At 40.0% G+C, this 14,602-nt stretch overlaps 1 protein-coding gene across 1 annotated transcript in view; it reads left to right on the top strand.

Moving 5' to 3' along the window:
• Positions 1-3,912: 3,912 nt before the first annotated feature.
• The window catches only part of SLC35A3 (solute carrier family 35 member A3), a 30,384-nt gene continuing 19,694 nt past the window's right edge, over positions 3,913-14,602 (top strand). The window contains exon 1 of the mRNA XM_038414391.2: positions 3,913-4,140. The gene's annotated coding sequence lies outside the window, so the exon portion shown is untranslated. The remainder of the gene's footprint in view (positions 4,141-14,602) is intronic.

The raw sequence follows: 14,602 nt of genomic DNA, 5'->3' as shown, positions 1-14,602 counted from the left end.
GGCAAGGATTTCAAGGAAACAAACTTTTACATATAGCATCTTTTAGCAGTGTTTTCCCTTGGAGCTCTGTTCAGAAGTGTTGCCTTTGAAAGGCTGGATATGGAATCTGGGAAGATGCAGATTACACCCAGAAAATGCAAATGCTAGTAGTTTTAAAATGTAACCTGTTCATACTCACTTTCAAGCAATAAATTCCTAGTAGCACGTAAAGGTGTTTAATAAATTACATCTTTATTGTATTGTCTCTAACAGATGTGTACAACTGTCCTAGTTCAAACAGAATGGATGTTTTAAGATAGGTTGAATGTTAACCACATGCACCTAAAACACTTTAAAAGAAATTAATCCAAGACCTATAGAAATTGTATGTAGTCTTAAAGCACTTAAAACTATATCCACACTGTAAACCTCCTGGGTAGGTACCTAGATGAAATCCTGTCCCCATTGAAGTTGATAGGAATTTTGCCATTGACCTCAATAGGGCCAGGATTTCACCCATTGCTGTTTTTTCCCCCTATGTTCTATACAGCGCACACTGTCAGCATTCCATAAACACTTAATATTATCAAACCAAATCCTGAAGTCATTACTCACTCAAAATGAGTTTTGCTTGAATAAGAACTCCTAGATTTGACCCATAGTGCATATCTTTAAAACAGATAACTATTTCATTGTATATATTAATCTAAAATACAATATGCTGTGTAGCGTTCATTTGCATAACTTTATTGAAGCAGTGCAATATCTATCATTGGGTCCATACAATGTCTTGCCATTCATCACTTTTCTGAGGTATAAAAAAATTAGTTTTTAAACTGTTTTTGGTATAATACTTGTGTGCAGTTTTATGTGAATTATGGAACTCATAACATATGATAACTAAGTGTGGGCAGAGTGAAAATGCAAGGATTGTAGGTATAAATAATGTGGACCTGAGAATTATGAGTTTGGGTGAAGTGATGTTTGAGAGAAAAATACCATCATTTCCCCTTATTACAAGGTTTTTCTAAAGTATTCACTGTATGGCTTTGTCTGCAAATCAATAGCAGGAACAAAGGTAACATGGGATAGTTGGAGTGAATCTCCACAGTAAATTAATAAGAGAAAAAGAGAGGCTTTATATAGAATATTGTTTTCCTTATTCTAATAAAACTTGTTCAGCTGTTAGAAATTTTCTGTAATTATTTTCCATTAGCACAAGACACCCACCAATAGATATGATCATCTGAAAAGTTTCTATAGTTAGCTGGGAGTTTTGGGCTGCAACTTCTATATGGGAAAGAAATTGAGTCAGAACTATTCTTTGGGTACAATGAGTATCAAGGCTACAACTCTAACAACCAGAGTATGCATGTGTCATGAAGAAAGCTGTGGAAATCAGTGGGACTTAAACTTTGCTCCAAGCACTTGCTAGAATTATTGTTTTCTATAGCACTTTTCAGAAGCATTAAAGTACTTTACAGAATTATAGACAAACCACATATACATGATCATGTCATTAAATCCGCTTGTGAATAGAGTAGCCATAACCCCATACAGCAAAATTGCACAATTTTAGATTGGGAAGTGAAGACTATTGAATTCAATTTAAGTGAGGGGAAGTAGATAGGCAAAAAGTAATTACCCAAACTGCAACTTGGCCATGACACCAGGGCTTAGATCTTTCTTCTTGCCCACCCCCCCAAAAAAGCAGCCATGTGCTGTTTAATAAGTGGTCACATCCTTGGTTTTGTGTTATCTGAAATATGGCATTTCCTGTCCCTTAACAACATAGTAGGACATTTGCTCAGTACTATCTTAGAAAAAGTTTGCAAACCTTTCCCACTGTCTGACACTGAGAACTTCAGTGTTGACTGGCTGTTTGCTGCTGCTGACGCTTTCTAGTGTCATCTACTGTACTCTGTTAAAGAGATGGATTATTACGTTGTCGGTATCGGCTGGCCCACTGTACAAATACCAACAGTGTTAATGCTGGTAGAGCTGAATCAGTACTAGCAACAGTGAGAAATCTTTCTAAAACTTCCTTTAGTGTGCACACAACTAGAAGAAAAGTGTTAGCTTGAAATTTTAGGAAATCAGTCAGACTTTGACTGCACAAAGTTTAACTGATGGCTTATGGCTGATGTTTTAGGTGTATTTCTTTCAGCCTCTCTTTTATGATTTCTTCCCATTAAATCTACAATTTATTTCCTCCTTCTCCTTTTATCCCTGCTCCCCAGAACAATTTAAAAGGTGGAATCAGGTTTGCCAAACGTGGCATATTTGTGAGGCCAGACTGGTTTTTCCTGTTCAGCATGGAATTTCAGTTCAGTAGTTCAATCTTTTTTTTTTTTTATTAAAAAAAAGCAAAAACTATTTCACCCTTAGTTGCACAGTTTTGCATATTACACATTTACAAAGTCTGGGATTTTTTTCTATGCAAAAGAGCTTGTTACTAACTGTGCCTTCAATGCTAAACCTTATTTTCTTGAATTACGATGCTGAGCATGCGTAAGCACCCTGTGTGTCACCCTTTACACATGGGCAAGTGAATCATTTGATTTTATTATGATGTTAAATGCTTACTGCTGTGGAAAGCATACCACAAACTATCGTTCCTATGAACTGGAGGCTTCCGTCCAAACAGAGGAGACAACACACAATGGACAGAGAGAGGAAGGTTCTTCCTTAGCTTTTAGAGTAGCAGCCGTGTTAGTCTGTATTCGCAAAAAGAAAAGGAGTACTTGTGGCACCTTAGAGACTAACAAATTTATTAGAGCATAAGCTTTCGTGAGCTACAGCTCACTTCATCGGATGCATTTGGTGGAAACTTTTTCCACCAAATGCATCCGATGAAGTGAGCTTTCCACCAAATGCATCCGATGAAGTGAGCTGTAGCTCACGAAAGCTTATGCTCTAATAAATTTGTTAGTCTCTAAGGTGCCACAAGTCCTCCTTTTCTTCTTCCTTAGCTTGTATTTTTTCTTTTTCAGTTTAACATACTGGGGCACGGCCAGGTCACTGCGTTTACAAAGTTCTTATTCAGGGGTGAAAGTAACACTCAATGCTTACCGGTATGGGGGCGGGCGCCTCCAGCCAGCGCATCTGCGCTCCTGGCCCGCGCCGCCTGGGGCTCCAGTGGCGATTTAAAGCACTTTAAGCAGGGTCCTTTGGCAGGAACCTAGGGGTCTGGCAGGGCCGCCAACAGGGGGCACAAAAGGGGCAGCTACTGCTGGCCACTTTTTCCCGGTACGCGGTCGGGGCCTGTACTGGGTTACTTTCACCCCCTGATCTTCTTACAACGTGGGTTACATTTTCTTTCCTCCGCGCTGACTTTCCATCACTCTCCCAAGGCCATGTCCTCCCCTCCCTGGCTCGGAGCATTGTTCCCCTGCACGCTGACTCACAGGGTTTGGCACAGCAGATGTGTGCTTGGCCTGCCCCCTCTTCTGTATCATAGAAGGTCAGGGATGGAAGGGACCTCAGGAGGTCATCTAGTTCAACCCCCTGCTTGAAGCAGGACCAATCCCCAATTTTTGCCCCAGATCCCTAAATGGCCCCCTCAAGGATTGAACTCTTACAATGTCTTCCCCCACAGGTACTATCACCAGAATCATCCTGCCCCTGCCCCTCTCTGCCCCAACACCTGTCTGACTGCTGGGGACTGACCTCACAGCGCATTGCCCCCCATCACCCCGAGATACCGACAGACCCCTGTGCCCCAAACACCCCCACGTACACACATCGCACCTAGCTCTGGCTCCTGTTTTTGACGCTGCCCTAAACCGTCTCCTTCCGCAGCGCTGGGGTAGCAGCGGCGGGCTGGCCGGGCCGGGCCGGGCCGGGCCGGGCCGGGCCGAGCCGGGGCGGGGCAGCCCAGTCCAGCCCCTTCCCGCGGCGCACGAGGCCAAGCCGGGGGCGAGCGGGCTCGGACCGAGCCGAGAGCTGAGCCAGCCACGCCGCACGCCAGGTCCTGGGAACGGAGCAGGCGGGGCAGCGGCTGCAGCCGAGGCCTTTGTGGAGCTGGACCGAACGGGACTGGGGCACCCGGAAGCGCCTGCACAGCGCCGGGCGGGCGGCTGCAGCGAGGGGGCGCCGGGGGCACCCCGAGCCGGCGGCGAGGGGCTGGCAGGGAGCGGGGCCGTGCTCCCAGCGCGGGAGGTGAGACGTTTCCTGGTTTCGGGGCGGGGGCTCAGCTCGGTCAGGGCCGGTACCGGGTAGCCACGGGACTGAGGGGCCAGGCATGGGATTGGGGTAGCCCGGGAAAGGGGCTATATGGGGGCAGGGTACGGGTTAGGGTGACCTAGGGGAGGAGAGGGGGGAGATGTATCGGGGGGGCAGGATATAAGATTGGGGTAGTCCCGGGGAGGAGAGGGGATATACGGGGGTAGGGCACGGGATTGGGTTAGTCCCCAGGGAGGGAGAGAGGGGCTGTATGGGGAGGGGGCAGGGCACGGAATTGGGGTAGCCCCGGGGGAGGAAGACGGGCTGTATGGGGGATAGGACACAGGATTGGGGTAGCCCCTGCTCGGGGAGAGGTGAGAGATTTATAGGGGGGGTGACGTGTGTAAGTGGGGGGTAGGTTATGATATTGGGGTACCCCAGGGGTAGAGGATAAATGATGGTTTGAGGAACAGGGAATTGTGTGAAACAGTCAGGGAGAGGATGATGTGAGACCAGGAAGCAAAAAAACATGGACAGCAGATGTTTCTCAGTTCTGGATGATGAAATCCCAGTTGACGCTCACCTGTCTTGGATAGTTTCTCTGATTCACAGCAATATAAAATACACATCCTTCCAAGTAGCACATAAATTAAACCACATTTAACACAGTATTAGGCATATTTTATAAGAAATATGTTGTAACATTAGAACTTTGTATGGGGTTTTTGAGATCAAAATTTTTACAATCTATGTCAAGCAAACAGAAAATGAAGACGACAAAGGACACAGTAGGGCAAGAGTAAACAAAGATACTGAGAGTTGCATTATATTTTGAATGAAGCTCATAATCTATATTTTTAATTGAGAATGTGGCAGATCAGGGTATATAGTATGGGAAGGGAGGTCACTTGTGGAAAGCAAGGGGAAAGCAGTGACTTTTGAGGAAGAATTTGGAGGACACAGAACATTTGGTACAATGAAAGAAGGATGTCATTTTGAGCAATGTGAAACACTCCACATACAACAGACTATTCAAAAGTTAAGCTTCCACAACAATGTCAATTCATCTGCATTGTACAGAGGTATAACTTTATTTGTAATTACTGTTTTTTGCTGATAAGCACCTGTGGGTTTGACTTCATAGCAACAGTTAACTCGAGTGAGAGTGGCCACGCTGTGAAACAGCATTACACAGAATGGTTGTATTAGCAGTTATTCGTTGTGCTAAACCAGTCTGTAGCTGCATCCCCATTACTAGCTCAGTTTTCAGCAGCACTCATGATTCAACCCATAACCTTGCAAGCTAGCTTGAGTTTAAAGCACTCCTTAATTCAAATTGGAGGTTTTTGTGTGTGGACAGGAGTTGGGATGGGGGCAGTACTTGAGTTATACTTGGGACTAACACTGTAGTGAAGACAAGCCTTATGTATGTATTTATATTTGAGGTGGGGCCTGAACCAAAACCCAGAACTGAAGACCCCCCAAGTTTGGGGGAAATTCATATTAGGATCTGAATTTTGCAGCTGAGGCCTGTCTCTACAGTGATATATACAATGAATAGTACAGTATATGCACTGTTTTTTATAGAAGGAAAAAAAAAAAGGGAGAGAAAAATGTGATACTGTATGCCTTACTGCCTATGTGGCAGACAGGGTTTGGCTTGATAACTGTTATGTCAATATAAAACTTTTGCACCAGTGTGCATGTACAGTAATTCTAAATCTCATAAACACTATTGATATTAGTCAACTCAATGACTTCCTCAATTTCCTACATAAAGGAACACTGAATGTTTACAGGTTCAATATTTGATCTTGCTTAATAATCATGTAACTTGTGAGATCTTATTTCTGGGATCTACATTTGTGTGTAAGAGGTGAGGTAGAGAAGGAACTGCAGATTTAACCTTGGGTAACTTTAAATATGTCATGCAATACTTGAGGTTCTCAATTTCCATTCTTGTTGCACCCCAACCCTCTGCCCCAGCCCTGAGGTCCCTCCCACACTCTGAACCCCTCGGCTCCAGTAACGCCCACCATATTAATTTTGTTATGTGCACAAATATGAAGGTGATGTGTCACACATCACTTCCACACATCACCTCCATATTGGTGCGCATAAAATTCATTCCACACGTGTGGGAAAAATTAGAGGGAATACTGGTCCCCGCGCTGCTAGGTTTTCTACAAATACTTAGGAAGAGACAGCTGTTGCCCCAAAGAAGTTACAGTAGTATTTGAAACTATGCACAGGCAAGTGAGGATATCATTGGACTCCTTGTCAGACATCAGCGATATTGGAGTATTCCACTTCGATGTGCCAGAGTGTCAGTGGCATACCCTCCCAATTCTTGAAGGGGCCCTAACTCTTAGCCACAGAAGACTATCTAATTGAAGCAGAGTTGAGAGGGATTCATAGAGAGAGGGAATTTTTAGCAAATAAGTTTTCTTGTGTAACTATCCTGTGGAGAATTTTTTAAAAATGCATTTTCTGGTACTCAGTCATTAGCAGCATGCTTGTAAAAAGGGGAAATGTAGTATTGTGCTCTGGGAGTTTGGTAGCTGTGCTGGAACAAGATGGAATCATCGTGTTTTTTGTACTGGATGCATTTTATATTCCCATCATGAAAATATTCAGTTGTATGTTTTTATTTTTTGTTTTAGTTTTTTTTAAACTCCTTAACTGCATAGAAAAAGTAGAAAAGCTGCCCTTAGGAAAGCTCCTATTGAAAACAAAGCTTTGTTGAATGAGCAGGTTGTTCAGATTCTACAAGTGGAGAGAAACTTTGCTAGAGCATTTTTTTATTTAATGTGAAAACATTGCTAAAGAAAGTAAGTACCAAGAGAAATACAGCTTGTTTTACGGTATTGTCTATAAAGTGCCTTACAAAGAGAATGAGTCACAAACAGAAAAATAAAAGAAAGTGACTGAGGTGAGATTTGAAATGATAAAATGATTTAATGGTTTGGATGGAAGAAGTTCCAGCTATATGAAGAAGCACAGTTGAAAGTGTGCCTGACAACTGTGGAGAGTTAATAGGAGGGGACAGAGAGGAAACCAATGTTGATTTGAGTGTGGTTTGAGAGTGGAGCAAGTCTGTGGAGAGGTTTTTAAAACAAGAAGCATAGTAATTGGGATTAGTCCAAGTGAAATTATTTACAAAACCATTGTGACTTTGCACATGTAGTATAGAGACTACATATGGGAAAAAATATCATTTTTCTGACTCTTACTATTTAGTAAAGTTTGTGACATTTAGGAAGTGTTAATGGATATCTACATTTCAGCACATAAACTAGTTCAACAATACTTTTTGGTAGACTTTTAGTTATTAAGAATTTCTGTGCATTCTAATTGCCATCTGTGTACTGCTTCTCACTCACAGAATATTTTACTACCTTTAGATATACTTTAGAAGTGTCAATTAATCGCAGTTAACTCACGCGATTAACTAAAAAAATTAACTGCTATTAAAAAAAATTAATTGTGCTGTTAAACAATAGACTACCAATTGAAATTTATTAAATATTCTGGATGTTTTTCTACATTTTCAAATATATTGATTTCTGTTACAACACAGAATACAAAGTGTACAGTGCTAACTTTATATTATTTTTGATTACAAATATTTGCACTGTAAAAATTATAAACAAAAGAAATAGTATTTTTCAATTCACCTCATACAAGTACTGTAGTGCAGTCTCTATCGTGAAAGTGTAATTTACAAATGTAGATTTTTGTTGTTGTACCTAACTGCACTCAAAAACAAAACAATGTAAAACTTTAGAGCCAATAAGTCCACTCAATCCTACTTGTTGTTCAGCCAGTCGCTAAGACAAACAAGTTTGTTTACATTTACGGGAAATACTGCTGCCTTTTTCTTATTTACAGTGTCACCTGAAAGTCAGAACAGGCGTTACGTGGCACTTTTGTAGCCGGTGTTGCAAGGTATTTACGTTCCAGATATGCTAAACATTTGTGTGCCCCTTCATGCTTCAGCTACCATTCCGGAGGACAGGCTTTCAAGATGACGATGTTCATTAAAAAAATAGTGGGTTAATTAAATTTGTGACTGAACTCTTTGTGGGAAAATTGTATGTCCCTTGCTCTGTTTTACCTGCATTCTGCCATATATTTCATGTTATAGCAATCTCGGATGATGACCCAGCACGTGTTGTTTGATTTACGCACACTGTCACTGCAGATTTGACAAAATGTAAAGAAGGTACCAATGTGAGATTTCTAAAAATAGGTACAGCACTCAACCCAAGGTTTAAGAATCTGAAGTGCCTTCCAAAATCTGAGAGGGACGAGGTGTGGAGCATGCTTTCAGAAGTCTTAAAAGAGCAACACTCAGATGCGGAAACTACAGAACCTGAACCACCAAAAAAGAAAATCAACCTTCTGCTGTTGTCATCTGACTCAGATGATGGAAAATGAACATGCATCGGTCTGCTCTGTTTTGGATCGTTATCGAGCAGAACCCGTCATCAGCATGGATGCACATCCTCCGGAATGGTGATTGAAGCATGAAGGGATATATGAATCTTTAGCGCATCTGGCACATGTAAATATCTTGTGACGCTGGTTCTCACTTTCAGGTGATATTGTAAACAAGAAGTGGGCAGAATTATCTCCTGCAAATGTAACCAAACTTGTTTGTCTGAGTAGTTGGCTGAAGTAGGACTGAGTGGACTTGTAGGCTCTAAAGTTTTACATTGTTCGATTTTTGAATGTAGGGGTTTTTTGTACATAATTCGACATTTGTAAATTCAACTTTCATTATAAATAGATTGCACTACAATACTTATATTAGGTGAACTGAAAATACTATTTTGTTTTTTTCAGTGCAAATTTGTAATCAACAATAAATATCAAGTGAGCACTGTACTCTGTAGTCTGTGTTGTAATCAAAATCAATATATTTGAAAATGTAGAAGACATCCAAAAGTATTTAAATAAATGGTATTCTATTATTGTTTAAGAGTGCAGTTAATTGTGATTAATTTTTTTAATTGCTCGACAGCCCTAATATACTTTATTGAACCTGTAGATCTTGTGCAGAATGGCTTACTGATACACTCAGCTGCTGTAAAAGACTTAAGGAATATAACCATCATACAAAAAATTTTAGTTTTGTTGTTTTAACTAGCCTGTATTCCTGTTGTTTAATATGGGCAGAAGAGTAAAGCGTCAGAGTTGGACTGGAGTTTAGGAAGAAAGAGAAGGCACATATAACATTGTACAGAGAAATAACATTTGAAAATGGGTGCTTCAAATTGTATGTACCAGTAGCTTCATATTCTGTGCATTGCATCAGTTTTTAGTAGAATTCAGATAGGTTTGCTTCCACTCAGTTTTTCTTGTTCGTTTTCCCTTCCTTGTTTGCCAAAGTCTTGTTGTTAACATTTCCCTCTGTAGTATTTTTGTCAACTGTGGCATTAACAACTCAGTTCATTTCCCTCTTTTGTCTTCCATTTTCAGGAAACGCAAACACAGGTGGTATGCACAAACCTGTTTAACTTGAAAGAATTTACAAACTTTCACCTTATTTATTACCTCTCTTTTTAATATCTTTTGGTGGGGTGCAGAACTTGAACCATAGTTAAGCTTACCCTCTGCATTTACTCAGGTCCTGAATCTTCAGTTCTCTACAGTTTCACTTTTTGCAGAAATGCAGGTGTCTTGATTAAATGTTTTCGTGTTTTGATTTTTTTTTCTGTGCAAAAAGACATTGATAGTCAAATGTACTAACATTCCATTGGAGCAGAACATCCTGTCAGTCAATGCTTATGTTCTAAAAAAGCCTCAACCCTGAAAATTTCAAATTAATTTAGTTTTTAGCTCTCCTGAGTGCAGTTTATGTTAGCAGATAATTGTCACTGTGAAGGCTGAAAATGTAACAATAAGAACAATTTGACACTGTTTTATTTATTTTCAAATTTAACTTTCAGTAAAACAAAAAAGAAAAATAGATAAGATAGTAACAAAAGATATTTTCTTGCCAAACATAATTATGAATCTGTACAAAGTAGTTTAAACATTTACTTCAGCTCTCTGTTACGGCACATGAAACAATGTTAACACAAACTTTGTGTTTACTCTCTATGTTGTTGTTTGTGATATACAGCCACAGACTAACACCCTAATTTTGCAAGCTGTTACTGGTGGGCGAAAACCTGTAGCTGCATGGAGTCCCAGAGTCTGTGTTGCAGGATTAGAGTCTAAAATGGAAATAAATATGCCTTCACTATTCTTTTTTTAAATGTCTCTGGTTCAATCAATACTGGAACATTTTGAGAATGCATCAGTGATTGCCAGCGTTAAGTGCACCCTTATGTGTAGACAGAATTTTATGAAGATGTCACCAGCATGCTTTAGTTCTACAACTGTAATACTTCCAGACTGAATCGGAGAGATGCTGACCTCGTGCAGTTCACATTGCCTAAGTCCCTAAGGACTTGCTCCTCAAAAGTACAGTGTGCCTGCAATTCCTGATGAGGCCTTTGGGAGATGTAGACTCTAAAATTGTGAATTAATTATTTTAAATCCCAGGGCTAGACAGACAATAACAGTTAAAAGAATTGCAAATGGATGATATCTAATAATAAAAGTAAGAAATAATGATGTAATATGGGAAGAATAGAGCAATAATATTCATAATCTTTGTAGGGCTGCTTTTGAGTACTGTATTAGTCATTTTATAACTGAGAACACTCAGATTTTTCTCAACTTGTAGTGATAACAGTCTGACTTTTACAAATGCTTAATATCAGAATGTGAAAATCACAGTTGCATTGGAATTTGTAACAAATTCATTATTTAAATCTACTTATATAATGTTTTTGGGACTCAAGAGAACACAAAATATAGTTACTGCTACTAAACCTACATGCTCTGTTTTGAAGTTTTTCACAACTACCGTAGAAGTTTTGTGTCTTTGTAATCTTTCTACATCTAATTTAATGTTTCTGATTTCAGTAAGACTGAGACATTTTTGTTAATTGGCTGAGAAAATATGAATCAACAGAAGTAGTAGTATGATGATTAGTGTTGGTAGCTCAGTTGGCAGGAAACTTCATGGTAAATCAGTTAGTTTTATTTAGTTTTATTATAGTCATTTGTGACTTTAACTGACCCCTTTCTGCTTCACACGACTTGTTAGTTAGCATGAGTGGTTACTTGTATTATACTTTGCCTGTTCCTCTGTGTAATATAGAATCATAGAACTGAAAGGGACCTCGAGAGGTCATCTAGTCTACTCCCCTGCTCTCAAGGCAGGACTAAGTATAGTCTAGACCATCTCTGTCAGGTGTTTGTTCACCTGCTCTCAAAAATCCCCAATGATGGAGATTCCACAACCTCTCTAGGCAATTTATTCCAGTGCTTAACCACTCTGACTGTTAGTAACTTTTTCCTAATGTCCAACCTAAACCGCCTTTGCTGCAATTTAAGCCCATTGCTTCTTGTCCTATTCTCAGAGGTTAAGAAGAACAATTTTCCTTCCTCTTCCTTGTAACAACCTTTTATGTACTTGAAAACTATTATCATGTCCTCTCCCAGTCTTCTCTTCTCCAGACTAAACAAACCCAATTTTTTCAGTCTTCCCTCATAGGTCATGTTTTCTAGACCTTTAATAATTTTTGTTGTTCTTCTCTGGTCTTTCTTCAGTTTGTCCACATCTTTCCTTAAATGTGGCACCCAGAATTGGACACACTACTCCAGTTGAGGCCTAATGAGCATGGAGTAGAGCGGAAGTATTATTTCTCGTGTCTTGCTTACAATACTCCTGATGATACATCCCAGAATGTTTGTGCGCTTTTTTTTTTTTTTTTGCTACAGTGTTACACTGTTGACTCATATTAAGCTTGTGATCCACTATGACCCCCAAATCGCTTTCCGCAGTACTCCTTCCTAGGTAGTAATTTCCCATTTTGTATGTGTGCAGCTGATTGTTCCTTCCTAAGTGGAGTACTTTGCATTTGCCCTTACTGAATTTCATCCTATTTACTGAGACCAGTTCTCCTGTGTGCCCAAATCATTTTGAATTTTAATCCTGTCCTCCAAAGTACTTGCAATCCCTCCCAGCTTGGTATTGTCCACAAACTTTATAAGTATACTCTCTCTGCCATTATCTAAAACATTGATGAAGATAGTGAACAGAACCAGACACAAAACCGATCCCTGCGGGAACCCATTCATTATGCCCTTTCAGCATGACTGCAAACCACTGATAACTACTCTCTGGGAACAATTTTCCAACCAGTTATGCACCCACCTTATAGTAGCTCAATCTAGGTAGTATTTTCCTAGTTTGTTTATGAGAAAGTTATGCAAGACAGTATCAAAAGCCTTACTAAAGTCAAGATATACCACTTCTACCACTTCCTCCAATCCACAAGGCTTGTTACCCTGTCAAAGAAAGCTACCAGGTTGATTTGACATGATTTGTTCTTGACAAATCTATGCTGACTGTTACTTATCACTTATCATTATCTTCTAGGTGTTTGCAAATTGATTTCTTAATTATTTGCTCCATTATCTTTCCGGGTACAGAAGTTAAGCTGACTGGTCTGTAATTCCCCGGGTTGTCCTTATTTCCTTTTTTATAAATGGGCATTATATTTGCCCTTTTCCAGTCTTTTGGAATGTCTCCTGTCTTCCATGACTTTTCAAAAATAATTGCTAATGGCTCAGAAATCTCCTCAGTCAGCTCCTTGAGTACTCTAGGATGCATGTAATCAGGCCCTGATGACTTGAAGACATCTAACTTGTCTAAGTAATTTTTGTCTTGTTCTTTCCCTATTTTAGACTCTGATCCTGCCTCATTTTCACTGGCATTCACTATGTTAGACGTCCAATCGCCACCAACCTTTTTGGTGAAAACAGAAACAAGGAAGTAATTAAGCACCTCTGTCATTTCCACATTTTCTGTTATTGTCTTTCCCCCCTCATTGAGTAAGGGGCCTACTCTGTCCTTGGTCTTCCTCTTGCTTCTAATGTATTTTTAGAATGTTTTCTTGTTACCCTTTATGTCCCTAGCTAGTTTGATCTTACTTTGTGCCTTGGCCTTTCTAGTTTTGTCCCTACATACTTGTGTTATTTGTTTATATTCATCCTTTGTAATTTGACAGAGTTTCCACTTTTTGTAGGACTCTTTTTTTTAAGTTTTAGATCATTGAAGATCTCCTAGTTAAGCCAAGGTGGTCTCTTGCCAACTTCCTATCTTTCCTACGCAGTGGGATAGCTTGCTCTTGTGCCCTTAATAATGTCTCTTTGAAAAACTGCCAATTATCTTCAATTGTTTTTCCCCTTTGATTTGCTTCCCGTGGGATTTCACCTACCAACTCCTTGAGTTTGCCAAAGTCTGCCTTCTTGAAACTCATTGTCTTCATTGTGCTGTTCTCCCTCCTACCATTCCTTAGAATCATGAACTCTACCATTTCATGATCACTATTACCCAAATTGCCTTCCACATTCAAATTCTCAACCAGTTCTTCCCTATTTGTGAAAATCAAATCTAGAACAGCCTCTCCCCTCATAGCTTTCTCCACCTTCTGAAATAAAAAATTGTCTCCAGTACATTCCAATAACTTGTTGAATAATCTGTGCCCTGCTGTGTTATTTCCCCAACGGATGTCTGGGTAGTTGAAGTCCCCCATCACCACCAAGCCCTGTGCTTTGGATGACTTTTTTAGTTGCTTAAAAAAAGCCTCATCCCTCTCTTCTTCCTGGTTTGGTTGTCTGTAGTAGACCCCTACCATGATATCACCCTTGTTTTTTACCCCTTTTATCCTTACCCAGAGACTTTCAACAAGTCTGTCTCTTATTTCCATCTCAACCTCAGTCCAAGTGTATACATTTTTAATATATAAAGCAACACCTCCTCCCTTTTTTCCCTGCGTGTCCTTCCTGAGCAAGCTGTACTCTTCTATACCATATTCCAGCCATGCATAATGTTGTCATGCGTATATAATGTCACAATGCTTTCTCTTTTACCTTTTCATTTGGGCACTCCTTGTTTCAGTATTCTCTTCTTTCACTCACCACTTCTCTTTTTAATATTCCTGAAACAGTGTTTCTCAGATTGTAAAGCTGGCCTTTCTGGAGAAATTGTTTGTAGGTGAGCTGTAGTAGTGTGGGAAGAGGAATACAACAATTCAACTTGAACTATTCAAATCTAATGGAGGATATTGAATCATTTTGGATAATCAGAACACTGTCAGTGTGACTGATAGACACAGGAGCAAGGAGCCCAGAGTCAGATGACTGAAATTTGGATTATCGTGGTCGACTGTAGTTGTTTTTGTTTAGTTCTTGCCAAAAATAGAACCCAGGGTTATTTTGAAGGGACTCCTCCATATATGATTTCTCTGTCTGTAGAGGCCAAATTGAAAATGACCTAGCAAAAAAGGATCAGCCTGTCTCCATTCACATCACTGAGATACATTTCCCAGAA

The sequence above is a fragment of the Dermochelys coriacea genome, chromosome 8, assembly GCF_009764565.3.
Source record: "Dermochelys coriacea isolate rDerCor1 chromosome 8, rDerCor1.pri.v4, whole genome shotgun sequence".
In the NCBI taxonomy this organism is placed as follows: Eukaryota; Metazoa; Chordata; order Testudines; family Dermochelyidae; genus Dermochelys; species Dermochelys coriacea.
This window is presented reverse-complemented; position numbering and strand designations above follow the sequence as displayed.